Source organism: Coregonus lavaretus, assembly GCF_964263955.1.
Source record: "Coregonus lavaretus genome assembly, chromosome: 17".
Classification (NCBI taxonomy): Eukaryota; Metazoa; Chordata; class Actinopteri; order Salmoniformes; family Salmonidae; genus Coregonus; species Coregonus lavaretus.
This window is the reverse complement of record NC_140004.1, coordinates 15,624,107-15,636,828: the sequence shown is the minus strand read 5'-3', so window position 1 is coordinate 15,636,828 and position 12,722 is coordinate 15,624,107.

Sequence of the window (12,722 nt, the reverse complement as noted above, 5' to 3'; positions counted from 1 at the left end):
GACAGCACTTCACTGTATATCTAAATAGAGCAGGAGCCTGGCTTGTCCCAGGGAACCTTCTACATTCCATTCCATTCAGTGAGAATTTGTCACTTGGGTGAGAGGATAATGAAGCAATATTTTTCCTCTGGTTTAGGCAGTCCTTTACTTTCCCCACAGACATGGTAATGGCTGGATTGGATTAAATGAGCTCCCTTCCTTGTCTGTCTGTCTGTCTGTCAGGGTGAGGGATGTTGAGCTTTGCATAACATTTGAGTTTTTTATAATAAGTTGCTATGCTATCAGATAAGGGTGATGAGAGTTCAGGTCAGGAAAAACACCCGTTAGAGGATGTCCCCAGAAATTGCAGGTTTACCTACTCAGCAATGTCAAAAATATGTGTCAAACTTTCAGTAAAGTATTTCATAAAGTTCCCTGGTGAATTGTTAAAATCTAAATGTTTGTACTGTAGTAAAGTGTCACTCATATAGTAAATTGATGAGTAAATTATGTAATTTGATTTAAATGTAGTGACCCTCTAAGGTAGCGTGGGGGTCCAGTCACAGTGCAGGGAGTCTGACTAGCCCTGGCCTAGGAGGTATAAGTGTCCCAGTACAGATGTAGGATCTTAATTTGATCACCTTGTTGCAGGAGAACCTTCCTGCAATGCAGGAAATGTAAAACTTGTAGTGTATTTGAGGTTTAAAAAGGTTGAGGTTCTGAAGTTTGTACATTTCAATTAGAAATTTCAGACTTGACTTTCCCTTACGAAAAATCTATCAACCTCTACAAAAATGTCCATTAATTATAATCCACATAATAATTCACATTTCCTGTTGCTGCAGGATTATTTTCCTGTTGTAGCAAGCTGGCTCAAATTAAGATCCTACATATGTGCGTGTTTGTGTGAGTGTCTTCCCATTGGAAGGTTGCTTGCAGTAATTGGTTTTAATTGTTGGTAATACCCCTGCGTCTCTCTCCTTTAGGTCAACCTCACATGCGGCCGAAGAGAGGCCTTTTTTATTGATGTGACAAGGCTAAATTGAGAACCTTTGGCAGAGTGTCAAAGCCCAATTAATCACTCTCATTTCATCTCTCCACGTGTCCTCAGCCATTGAGTGAATGTGATTACAGAGAGCTGTCTCCACATTAGGCGGGCCTCCTCATGCTAATTAGACGCTAGCCCTAAGATGGAGAGGGCCTCAGGGTGGAAGAGAAGGGGCTAAAGCCGGCTTTAATGGACACATAATGACCAGAGGAATCGGAATGGCAATCTGGCCACATCTCATTTTCATAATATATTATGCTCAAGTCCTGTGTGAGTGGCATACAGACAAGACAGTGGCTTAGTTTGTTAGATCCTCTTTTTTTTTATACCAGGGTGCAATATCTTACGGTCATTTCTGTATCAGGGACTCACAAGTTATAGTCCTTCCTCCTTTGAGGACTTATTCCATTCAGTATGTCTGCAACTTTTCAGTTCTTTATGCAACTACCATGTGCACTATATTCAGACTAACACAGATCAGTCTTTCTATATAGTCATACTTGTCCACCATTAAGTAGTGGGTCTAAAAGCGGGACAGTCCAGCACTCCTTGGGGTTGATCTGAGGGATCTCTGTGCAGCTGTAGCTTGTTCAGTAGACCGTCAGGCTGTAATCAATGTGTGAAACTCCAGCTTGAGTTGATTGTATAAAAATCTAACTTGTATTCTACCCTGTGTGTAAAACTTCCAATCTTCGGAGAGCAGCTGCAGAGACCTACACACAGGCTGCTTCCATTTTAGATGATGTTTAATACATTAGAGAGGAAGTTATGGACCAACCAGTAGTGTACTAGAATGTCGTGTGAATAGAGATTTCATGTTAATTTGAAGGTTGCCTGCCATTAATATTGTGCATCAGACACATGTAGTGGGTAGAAAATTATGTTTCAGGCATCTCTGTAAAGTTTTGATCCTGCATCACCATTTCAAAGAAGAAAATAGTTAATATTAAGAGAAGGCCTTGACTTATGCTGCTGAAATTCGGCAGTAATATTGCATATTAAATTTTATAGGCCCCACTATTTCTATATAGCCTGTCATGTGTTTTAAAGATTGGCCTTTCTCTATTAAAGCCTTTATCACATAGCTTTATGTGAGTGTGTGGGTACATCTGGGCAACACATTGGCAGGGCACCCTCTGCAGAGACTGATTCTAATGCCCAAAAGTCCCAGCTTGGCAGTCTCTCTGATGGGAAAGCTGGGTGGGGACCAGCCTGGAAGACAGGCCCCTGTCCAGGACACCCAGAACTCTGCCAAAGCCAGAGTATGGTAATACAGAAGCCCAGTGACCTAATACTTATAAAGGGAAGTAGCCTTTTTCACCTGGATTGCCGCAGTCTGTGTTTTATTTATTACTGATATTTAACTGTATACATCTAGAGTCCCATCCTCTCTGTTATCTTGCAATGGATACTGCACCCGGTCTGGAGACATAAAATGACTTTTTCAAAGGTCTACATTCTCCCTAAATGTTCTAAATTCCTGAAAACATATTTTATTGTTCTTAAAATAACAGTCCCTCTGTAACAGACATAGGCATCCATTAACACACAGTAAACATTTGGTTATGAGGCTGTTCTGTTATTTCTGCATGATGGTTGCCAGGCCTCAAATTTTCTTCTCTAATTACTGGATAAACGAACCAGTGGGTTCACATCTACATTAACATAAAGCAAAGCAGCCAAAATCATTAACTGCCACTTGAATTCTACAATTTGAATGGCATTTCCCCCATTATCTGATACTCAGCCTCGGCCTTACCATTAGATGTCAGTCCGCTTCTTGCTTCTATTTGGTTACCTTCGTTGACGCTGAATATTCTATGGAACGGATGTAAAATATAACAGAGAAACACACTCCATTATACCCTTGTCGTACACTTACACACTTGCATACAAACGCATACACACACACTCACACTTTCTCTCGCTGTCTCTCACTCACACAGGAACCAAAACACACATGTAAACTCACATAAATACACACCCACACACACACACACACACACACATACATTAGCTGATCCATATAAAATCACACATATGGTGTTGATTGTTTTGGGGAGAACTGCCGGAGAGAGCTGTAAGTGCGAGTGTAGCCAGGTGTGCTCACCAGACGTCTGTGAGTATGTCGGCCAATTAACATTTCAACTCAGACTCCCAAAACAGTTTTAGGGCACAATACTAACCATCACTGTATCAATGCAAAAGCCCTAACTTGAGAGTGAGCTTTTGAGGCTGATAATATTATTTCTTGAACAATGTATTTCTATAGTAAAGCTACATATCAATGTGACCTGTATGTATGGTCAAATCTGTTGAGCCTACATAACATAATGGACATTATTCTCAAAAGGTTAAGTCCCTAATTAAATGTAGATTTATTGAACTAAATTAGTGTAAACCTTCTTGAAATTTTTAGGTTGAAATTATTTTATTTATTCATTTTACACCATTTTTGTTTATTTTGTCATTTTTTTTGTTGGGTGGGTGGGGGGGTGGGTGATTGCAGGTAAAATATACAAATTAATATAATTTAACATTCAGTTCATATCGTATTTACCTGTGAGCTGCCACACAACAACAAAAAAATAGAAAAAGGTACATAAATACAAAGTATTGATCATTATGATCATGTTAGAGTAAAAAATAAAGTTATAATAAATGTTGTATGTAAAGGAAAATAAATAAAAAGATGTCTCCATCCAACCACCCACCTCACGCCCCCCACCCTGAAACCATGTTTTCAACCCATTCCCACTCCCCTAGCAACTAGAGTTGCTTGTCAGTCATCCCCCCCACACACACATCTCTATTTTTCACCCACTGTACCCTCTCCCCCAGAAATCCCTCCCCATACCACCCCTTCCCCATGGGCCTGAAAGCAAACAAAGCAAAAAATATGAAAATAGGTTTAAATATTTTATTTGTATGTACACTGCATGGCCACAAGTATGTGGACACTTGTTTGTCGAACATCTCATTCCAAAATCATGGGCATTAATATGGAATTGGTCCCCCCTTTGCTGCTATAACAGCCTCCACTCTTCTGTGAAGGCTTTCCACTAGATGTTGGAACATTGCTGCGGGGACTTGCATCCATTCATCCACAAGAGCATTAGTGAGATCGGCACTGATGTTGTGCGATTAGGCCTGGCTCACAGTCGGCATTCCAATTCATCCAAAAGATGTTCGATGGGGTTGAGGTCAGGGCTCTGTGCAGGCCAGTCAAGTTCTTCCACACCGATCTCGACAAACCCTTTCTGTATGGACCTCGTCCAATGGCGGCGAGCTTTACACCACTCCAGCTGATGCTTGGCATTGTGCATGGTGATCTTAGGCTTGTGTGCGGCTGCTCAGCCATGGCTTACCTTGCCATATACATTTGAAACCGCACTATGGATTTTATCCCAATAACCAGAAGGGGAGACATGGGAAGCATTCAACTACAGAAATACAGCTGTGGCAGTACATTCATTTTTACAATAGATATTCTGCCGGTTAAAGCAATGAGATGTTAGTCCATCTACTGAAGTCAGCTTGAATTGATTTGAGCGTTCTGTCAAAGTTTCTGGCAATAGTTTAATCCAAGGAAGGAAATATACTGTATATACTCCCAAATATTTAAAATGGGAAAATTCGGATTCCATAAGAAGAGATGGAGTCTTCCATCGGGGTCTTGAGAGGCAGTAGGGCTGATTTGGTTAGATACATTTTATAACTTGTGATGAAGGTGAATTTATCTATGATCTTCAATGCGTTTTTTTGAGCGATTGCGATACATTGTCCAGATATAGTAAAATATCGTCAACGTATAATAAGATGAAGTGATCAGTAGATTGTAGGGAAATTGGTGTTATTTCTTTTGATTGATTAATTTCCTGGGCCAGGGATAATAAAAATAGCAAATGAGAAATTGAATCACATTCTCTGCTGCTTCTAGTGATTTTGAATGGAGCAGAGCAGATATTGCCTGTTATAACTATGGCTGAGGGGTTGGCATATAGTATTTTAATCATATTATTTTTCCTGCAGTCAAATGACCTAGTGGCCCCATGGGTGGAATGTTATTAATATTTTTCATAATTTCATAATTAATAAACATTACATAAAAATAAAATAAAAGACAATCTGTTTTTTTTATGTCAAACGGTCTGGATATATTTCAGTCTTCTGGGATGTATATAAAGTGTAATATTGGGATGCAAACTCAAAATTGAATACATTTCAACTCTATATCTGACATGGTACAGGTGTCTTATTTTTTTAAGTCCATAATCATATCTGTGAGGTGTATACCTTTGTTTAGTCTATCAAAAGCTTTTTCTGCTTCAAGAGATAAAACAGCCCAAGGAGATGTTGTTTCTGATGAGGCATTTAAGATATGTAATAGTCGATGGAGGTTATCCGAGGATAAACGTTTTTTAACAAACCCGCTGTGGTTTGTATGGACCAATTTGGGTAAGTCTCGAGACAGGACGACACAACATTTTGGAAAACAGTTTAACATCTGTGTTTATCAAAGATATTGAGAACACTGGGTGGCATCCTTACCTTTCTTTTAAAAAAGAAAAATTAGTGCTGTTTTCACATCTCAAACGAACCTTTGTGAATGGCTGTATTAATCGTTTTGAGCAATAGTGGACCTAATTGATTCCAAAATGTTAAACAGAGCTCAAGGGGAACACCGTCCCATCCAGGTGATTTGCCTTTATTCATGCTATCTAATCTTTATTGAGAGAGATTTGGGCTACCAGCGAGGCGGCTTCCTCTGTTGAGAGAAGAGGAGTTCTTAATTATTTTAGAAAGGACTTAAGGCTTCAGCATGCTTCAGTTCAGCTGGCAGCTAGCCAATGTCGGCTAGGCGAAACGAACGAGTGTGCTCGCATACTCCGTTAAGACATTCGCTTGAGAAACTAGAAAAAGCAGCTTGTCCATTTTGAGATGCCATAGCAAGTATACACTTCCTCAAAATAGTCAGAATTAATCTAAGATAACTCAAGAAATCTGTCATTAATTTTGACGTTTTTGCCGAGGAGATCTTAGTTGCGTAATTTTACATCTAACTAAGATGTTTGGTGCAGTATTTTTAAATAAAATGTTTTGTATGAAACGAGTCATCTCTTGTTGAATGACAACAAAGACTTTATTGAAGAATCCCTACTGTTGACCAATCACCGTATAAGGGGCGTAGACTTCGGCTACCGACTTCGACTTGCCTCAAGAAACATTTCTGTGTGCCCGAACAACTGAAAAAACTCTCACCGAAGTCCAAAACGAGCAAAAACGTCACAAAATGTCGTCATAATATATGCACAACTCTTCCGAACTGTTTCGGCTAGGAAGCATGCGGACGCCTTTAGTCTTACAATCATATCTTTATTATTAGATTCAGCTGAATGAGCGGTCGGTGGTTCCATGACAAAATTGGACACATATTGCCCCAGCTGAGAGGGGAAAGCTGCCCACGAAACAGATTTTGTATGATTAACAACTGCAATCAAAGTTCTCTTGGCTAGAAAAGCTTGTTTTGTTGCTATTAATAAATTAAACTTTTCTTGTCCACCCTGAGTAGGTTTTTTTTTTTTTTTTGGGGGGGGGGGGGGGGGGGGGTAGATCAGCTTTTATATTGCGGATAGATTGTAACTTCCATCAATGTAATTGTCTGCATCACTTCCAATCCCCCATATGTTTTTTTTCCTCGTATATGTATATATATATATATATATATATATATATATATATATATATATATATATATATATATATATACAGTGAGGGAAAAAAGTATTTGATCCCCTGCTGATTTTGTACGTTTGCCCACTGACAAAAAAATGATCAGTCTATAATTTTAATGGTAGGTTTATTTGAACAGTGAGAGACAGAATAAAAACAAAAAAATCCAGAAAAACGCATGTCATACATTTTATAAATTGATTTGCATTTTAATGAGGGAAATAAGTATTTGACCCCCTCTCAATCAGAAAGATGTTTAATCTCAGCTTGTTACCTGTATAAAAGACACCTGTCCACAGAAGCAATCAATCAATCAGATTCCAAACTCTCTCCAAGGATGTCAGGGACAAGATTGTAGACCTACACAAGGCTGGAATGGGCTACAAGACCATCGCCAAGCAGTTTGGTGAGAAGGTGAGAACAGTTGGTGCGATTGTTCGCAAATGGAAGAAACACAAATAACTGTCAATCTCCCTCGGCCTGGGGCTCCATGCAAGATCTCACCTCGTGGAGTTGCAATGATCATGAGAACGGTGAGGAATCAGCCCAGAACCACACGGAAGGATCTTGTCAATATCTCAAGGCAGCTGGGACCATAGTCACGAAGAAAACAATTGGTAACACACTATGCCGTGAAGGACTGAAATCCTACAGCACCCGCAGGTCCCCCTGCTCAAGAAAGCACATATACAGGGCCGTCTGAAGTTTGCCAATGAACATCTGAATGATTCAGAGGAGAACTGGGTGAAAGTGTTGTGGTCAGATGAAATCAAAATCGAGCTCTTTGGTATCAACTCAACTCGCCGTGTTTGGAGGAGGAGGAATGCTGCCTATGACCCCAAGAACACCATCCCCACTGTCAAACATGGAGGTGGAAACATTATGCTTTGGGGGTGTTTTTCTGCTAAGGGGACAGGACAACTTCACCGCATCAAAGGGACGATGGACGGGGCCATGTACCGTCAAATCTTGGGTGAGAACCTCCTTCCCTCAGCCAGGGCATTGAAAATGGGTCGTGCATGGGTATTCCAGCATGACAATGACCCAAAACACACGGCCAAGGCAACAAAGGAGTGGCTCAAGAAGAAGCACATTAAGGTCCTGGAGTGGCCTAGCCAGTCTACAGACCTTAATCCCATAGAAAATCTGTAGAGGGAGCTGAAGGTTCGAGTTGCCAAACGTCAGCCTCGAAACCTTAATGACTTGGAGAAGATCTGCAAAGAGGAGTGGAACAAAATCCATCCTGAGATGTGTGCAAACCTGGTGGCCAACTACAAGAAACGTCTGACCTCTGTGATTGCCAACAAGGGTTTTGCCACCAAGTACTAATTCATGTTTTGCAGAAGGGTCAAATACTTATTTCCCTCATTAAAATGCAAATCAATTTATAACATTTTTGACATGTGTTTTTCTGGATTTTTTTGTTGTTATTCTGTCTCTCACTGTTCAAATAAACCTACCATTAAAATTATAGACTGATCATGTCTTTGTCAGGGGCCAAACGTACAAAATCAGCAGGGGATCAAATACTTTTTTCCCTCACTGTATATATATATACATATACATACATACATACACATACATATACACATACATACATATAAACACATACAGTTGAAGTCTGAAGTGTACATACACTTAGGTTGGAGTCATTAAACTCGTTTTTCAACCACTCCACAAATTTCTTGTTAACAAACTATAGCTTTGGCAAGTCGGTTAGGACATCTACTTTGTGCATGACACAAGTAATTTTTCCAACAATTTTTTACAGACAGATTATTTCACTTATAATTCACCGTATCACAGTTCCAATGGGTCAGAAGTTTACATACACTAAGTTGACTATGCCTTTAAACAGCTTGGAAAATTCCAGAAAATGATGTCATGGCTTTAGAAGCTTCTGATAGGCTAATTGACATCATTTGAGTCAATTGGAGGTGTACCTGTGGATGTCTTTCAAGGCCTACCTTCAAACTCAGAGCCTCTTTGCTTGACATCATGGGAAAATCAAAAGAAATGAGCCAAGACCTCAGAAAAGAAATTGTAGACCTCCACAAGTCGTCGCATACCCCGAGAGCATCTGGTCAGAGGGGTGGTGGCACAGGAATCCTCATCTCTCCCAAGTGGACATTCTCAATTTTCCCCCTAACCCATCTGTCTATCTCCTCATTTGAATTCCATGCTGTCACAGTCACTAGCCCATTTAAGCTTAATATCCTTGTCATCTATCGCCCTCCAGGTTCCCTTGGAGAGTTCATCAATGAGCTTGACGCCTTGATAAGTTCCTTTCCTGAGGATGGCTCACCCCTCACAGTTTTGGGGGATTTCAACCTCCCTACGTCCACATTTGACTCATTTCTCTCTGCCTCCTTCTTTCCACTCCTCTCCTCTTTTGACCTCACCCTCTCACCGTCCCCCCCTACTCACAAGGCAGGCAATACGCTTGACCTCATCTTTACTAGATGCTGCTCTTCTACTAATCTCACTGCAACTCCCCTCCATGTCTCCGACCACTACTTTGTATCCTTTTCTCTCTCGCTCTCCTCCAACACTACTCACTCTGCCCCTACACAGATGGTAATGCGCCGCCGCAACCTTCGCTCTCTCTCTCCCACTACTCTCTCCTCTTCCATCCTATCATCTCTTCCCTCTGCTCAATCCTTCTCCCTCCAATCTCCTGATTCTGCCTCCTCAACCCTCCTCTCCTCCCTTTCTGCATCCTTTGACTCTCTGTGTCCCCTATCCTCCCGGCCGGCTCGGTCCTCCCCTCCAGCTCCGTGGCTTGATGACTCATTGCGAGCTCACAGAACAGAGCTCCGGGCAGCGGAGCGGAAATGGAAGAAAACTAAACTCCCTGCCGACCTGGCATCTTTTCACTCCCTCCTCTCTACATTTTCTTCATCTGTTTCTGCTGCTAAGGCCACTTTCTACCACTCTAAATTCCAAGCATCTGCCTCTAACCCTAGGAAGCTCTTTGCCACATTTTCCTCCCTGCTGAATCCCCCCCCCCCCCCCCTCCTCTCTCTCTGTGGATGACTTCGTCAACCACTTTGAAAAGAAGGTTGACGACATCCGATCCTCGTTTGTTAAGTCTAATGACACTGCTGGTCCTACTCACACTGCCCTACCCTATGCTTTGACTTCTTTCTCCCCTCTCTCTCCAGATAAAATCCTGCGACTTGTGACTGCAGGCCGCCCAACAACCTGCCCGCTTGACCCCATCCCCTCCTCTCTTCTCCAGACCATCTCCGGTGACCTTCTCCCCTACCTCACCTCGCTGATCAACTCATCCTTGACCGCTGGCCATGTCCCTTCCGTCTTCAAGAGAGCGAGAGTTGCACCCCTTCTCAAAAAACCAACACTCGATCCCACTGATGTCAACGACTACAGACCAGTATCCCTTCTTTATTTTCTTTCCAAAACTATTGAGCGTGCCGTCTTTAGCCAACTCTCTTGCTATCTCTCTCAGAATGACCTTCTTGATCCAAACCAGTCAGGTTTCAGGACTGGTCATTCAACTGAGACTGCTCTTCTCTGTGTCACGGAGGCTCTCCGCACTGCTAAAGCTAACTCTCTCTCCTCTGCTCTTGTCCTTCTAGACCTGTCTGCTGCCTTTGATACTGTGAACCATCAGATCCTCCTCTCCACCCTCTCCGAGCTGGGCATCTCCGGCGCGGCTCACTCCTGGATTGCGTCCTACCTGACCGGTCGCTCCTACCAAGTGGCGTGGCGAGAAGCTGTCTCCGCACCACGTGCTCTCACCACTGGTGTCCCCCAGGGCTCAGTTCTAGGCCCTCTCCTATTCTCCCTATACACCAAGTCACTTGGCTCTGTCATATCCTCACACGGCCTCTCCTATCATTGCTACGCTGACGATACACAACTAATCTTCTCCTTTCCCCCTTCTGATAACCAGGTGGCGAATCGCATCTCTGCATGTCTGGCAGACATATCAGTATGGATGACGGATCACCACCTCAAGCTGAACCCTGGCAAGACGGAGCTGCTCTTCCTCCCGGGGAAGGACTGCCCGTTCCATGATCTCGCCATCACGGTTGACAACTCCGTTGTGTCTTCCTCCCAGAGTGCGAAGAGCCTTGGCGTGACCCTGGACAACACCCTGTCGTTCTCCGCTAACATCAAGGCGGTGACCCAATCCTGCAGGTTCATGCTCTACAACATTCGGAGAGTACGACCCTGCCTTACACAGGAAGCGGCACAGGTCCTAATCCAGGCACTTGTCATCTCCCGTCTGGATTACTGCAACTCGCTGTTGGCTGGCCTCCCTGCCTGTGCCATTAAACCCCTACAACTCATCCAGAATGCCGCAGCCCGTCTGGTGTTCAACCTTCCCAAGTTCACTCACGTCACCCCCCTCCTCCGCACACTCCACTGGCTTCCAGTTGAAGCTCGCATCCGTTACAAGACCATGGTGCTTGCCTATGGAGCAGTGAGGGGAACGGCACCTCCGTACCTTCGGGCTCTGATCAGTCCCTACACCCAAACGAGGGCATTGCGTTCATCCACCTCTGGCCTGCTGGCTCCCCTTCCTCTGCGGAAGCATAGTTCCCGCTCAGCCCAGTCAAAACTGTTCGCTGCTCTGGCACCCCAATGGTGGAACAAGCTCCCTCACGACGCCAGGACAGCGGAGTCACTCACCACCTTCCGGAGACATTTGAAACCCCACCTCTTTAAGGAATACCTGGGATAGGATAAAGTAATCCTTCTACCCCCCCCCCCCCCCCCCAAAAAAAAAAAAAAAAAAAAAAAAAAAAGTGTAAAGTGGTTTTCCCACTGGCTATAGGGTGAATGCACCAATTTGTAAGTCGCTCTGGATAAGAGCGTCTGCTAAATGACGTAAATGTGCCCTTGAGCAAGGCACTTAACCCTAATTGCTCCTGTAAGTCGCTCTGGATAAGAGCGTCTGCTAAATGACTAAAATGTAAAATGTAAATGTAAATCTGGTTCATCATTGGGAGCAATTTCCAAATGCCTGAAGGTACCGCGTTCATCTGTACAAACAATAGTACGCAAGTATAAACACCATGGGAACATGCAGCCTTCATACCACTAAGGAAGGAGACGAGTTCTGTCTCCTAGAGATGAACATACTTTGGTGGGAAAAGTGCCTATCAATCTCAGAACAACAGCAAAGGACCTTGTGAAGATGCTGTAGGAAACAGGTACAAAAGTATCTATATCCACAGTAAAACTAGTCCTATATCGACATAACCTGAAAGGCCGCTCAGCAAGGAAGAAGCCACTGATACAAAACCGCCATAAAAAAAGCCAAACTATGGTTTGCAACTGCACATGGGGACAAAAATCATACTTTTTGGAGAAGTTTTCTGCTGGTCTGATGAAACAAAAATAGAACTGTTTGGCCATAATGACCATCGTTATGTTTGGAGGAAAAAGGTCGTTGCTTGCAAGCCGAAGAACACCATCTCAACTGTGAAGCATGGGGGTGGCAGCATCATGCTCTGGGGATGCTTTCCTGCAGGAGGGACTGGTGCACTTCACAAAATAGATGGCATCATGAGGAAGGAAAATGATGTGGATATATTGAAGCAAAATCTCAAGACATCAGTCAGGAAGTTAAAGCTTGGTCGCAAATGGGTCTTCCAAATGGACAATGACCCCAAGCAAACTTCCAAAGTTGTTGCAAAATGGCTTAAGGACAACAAAGTCAAGGTATTGGAGTGGCCATCACAAAGCCCTGACCTCAATCCCATAGAAAATGTGTGGGCAGATCTGTAAAAGCATGTGCGAGCAAGGAGGCCTACAAACCTGACTCAGTTACAACAGCTCTGTCAGGAGGAATGGGCCAAAATTCACCCAACTTATTGTGGGAAGCTTGTGGAAGCCTACCCGAAACGTTTGACCCAAGTTATACAATTTAAAGGCAATGCTACCAAATACTAATTGAGTGTATGTAAACTTCTGACCCACTGGGAATGAG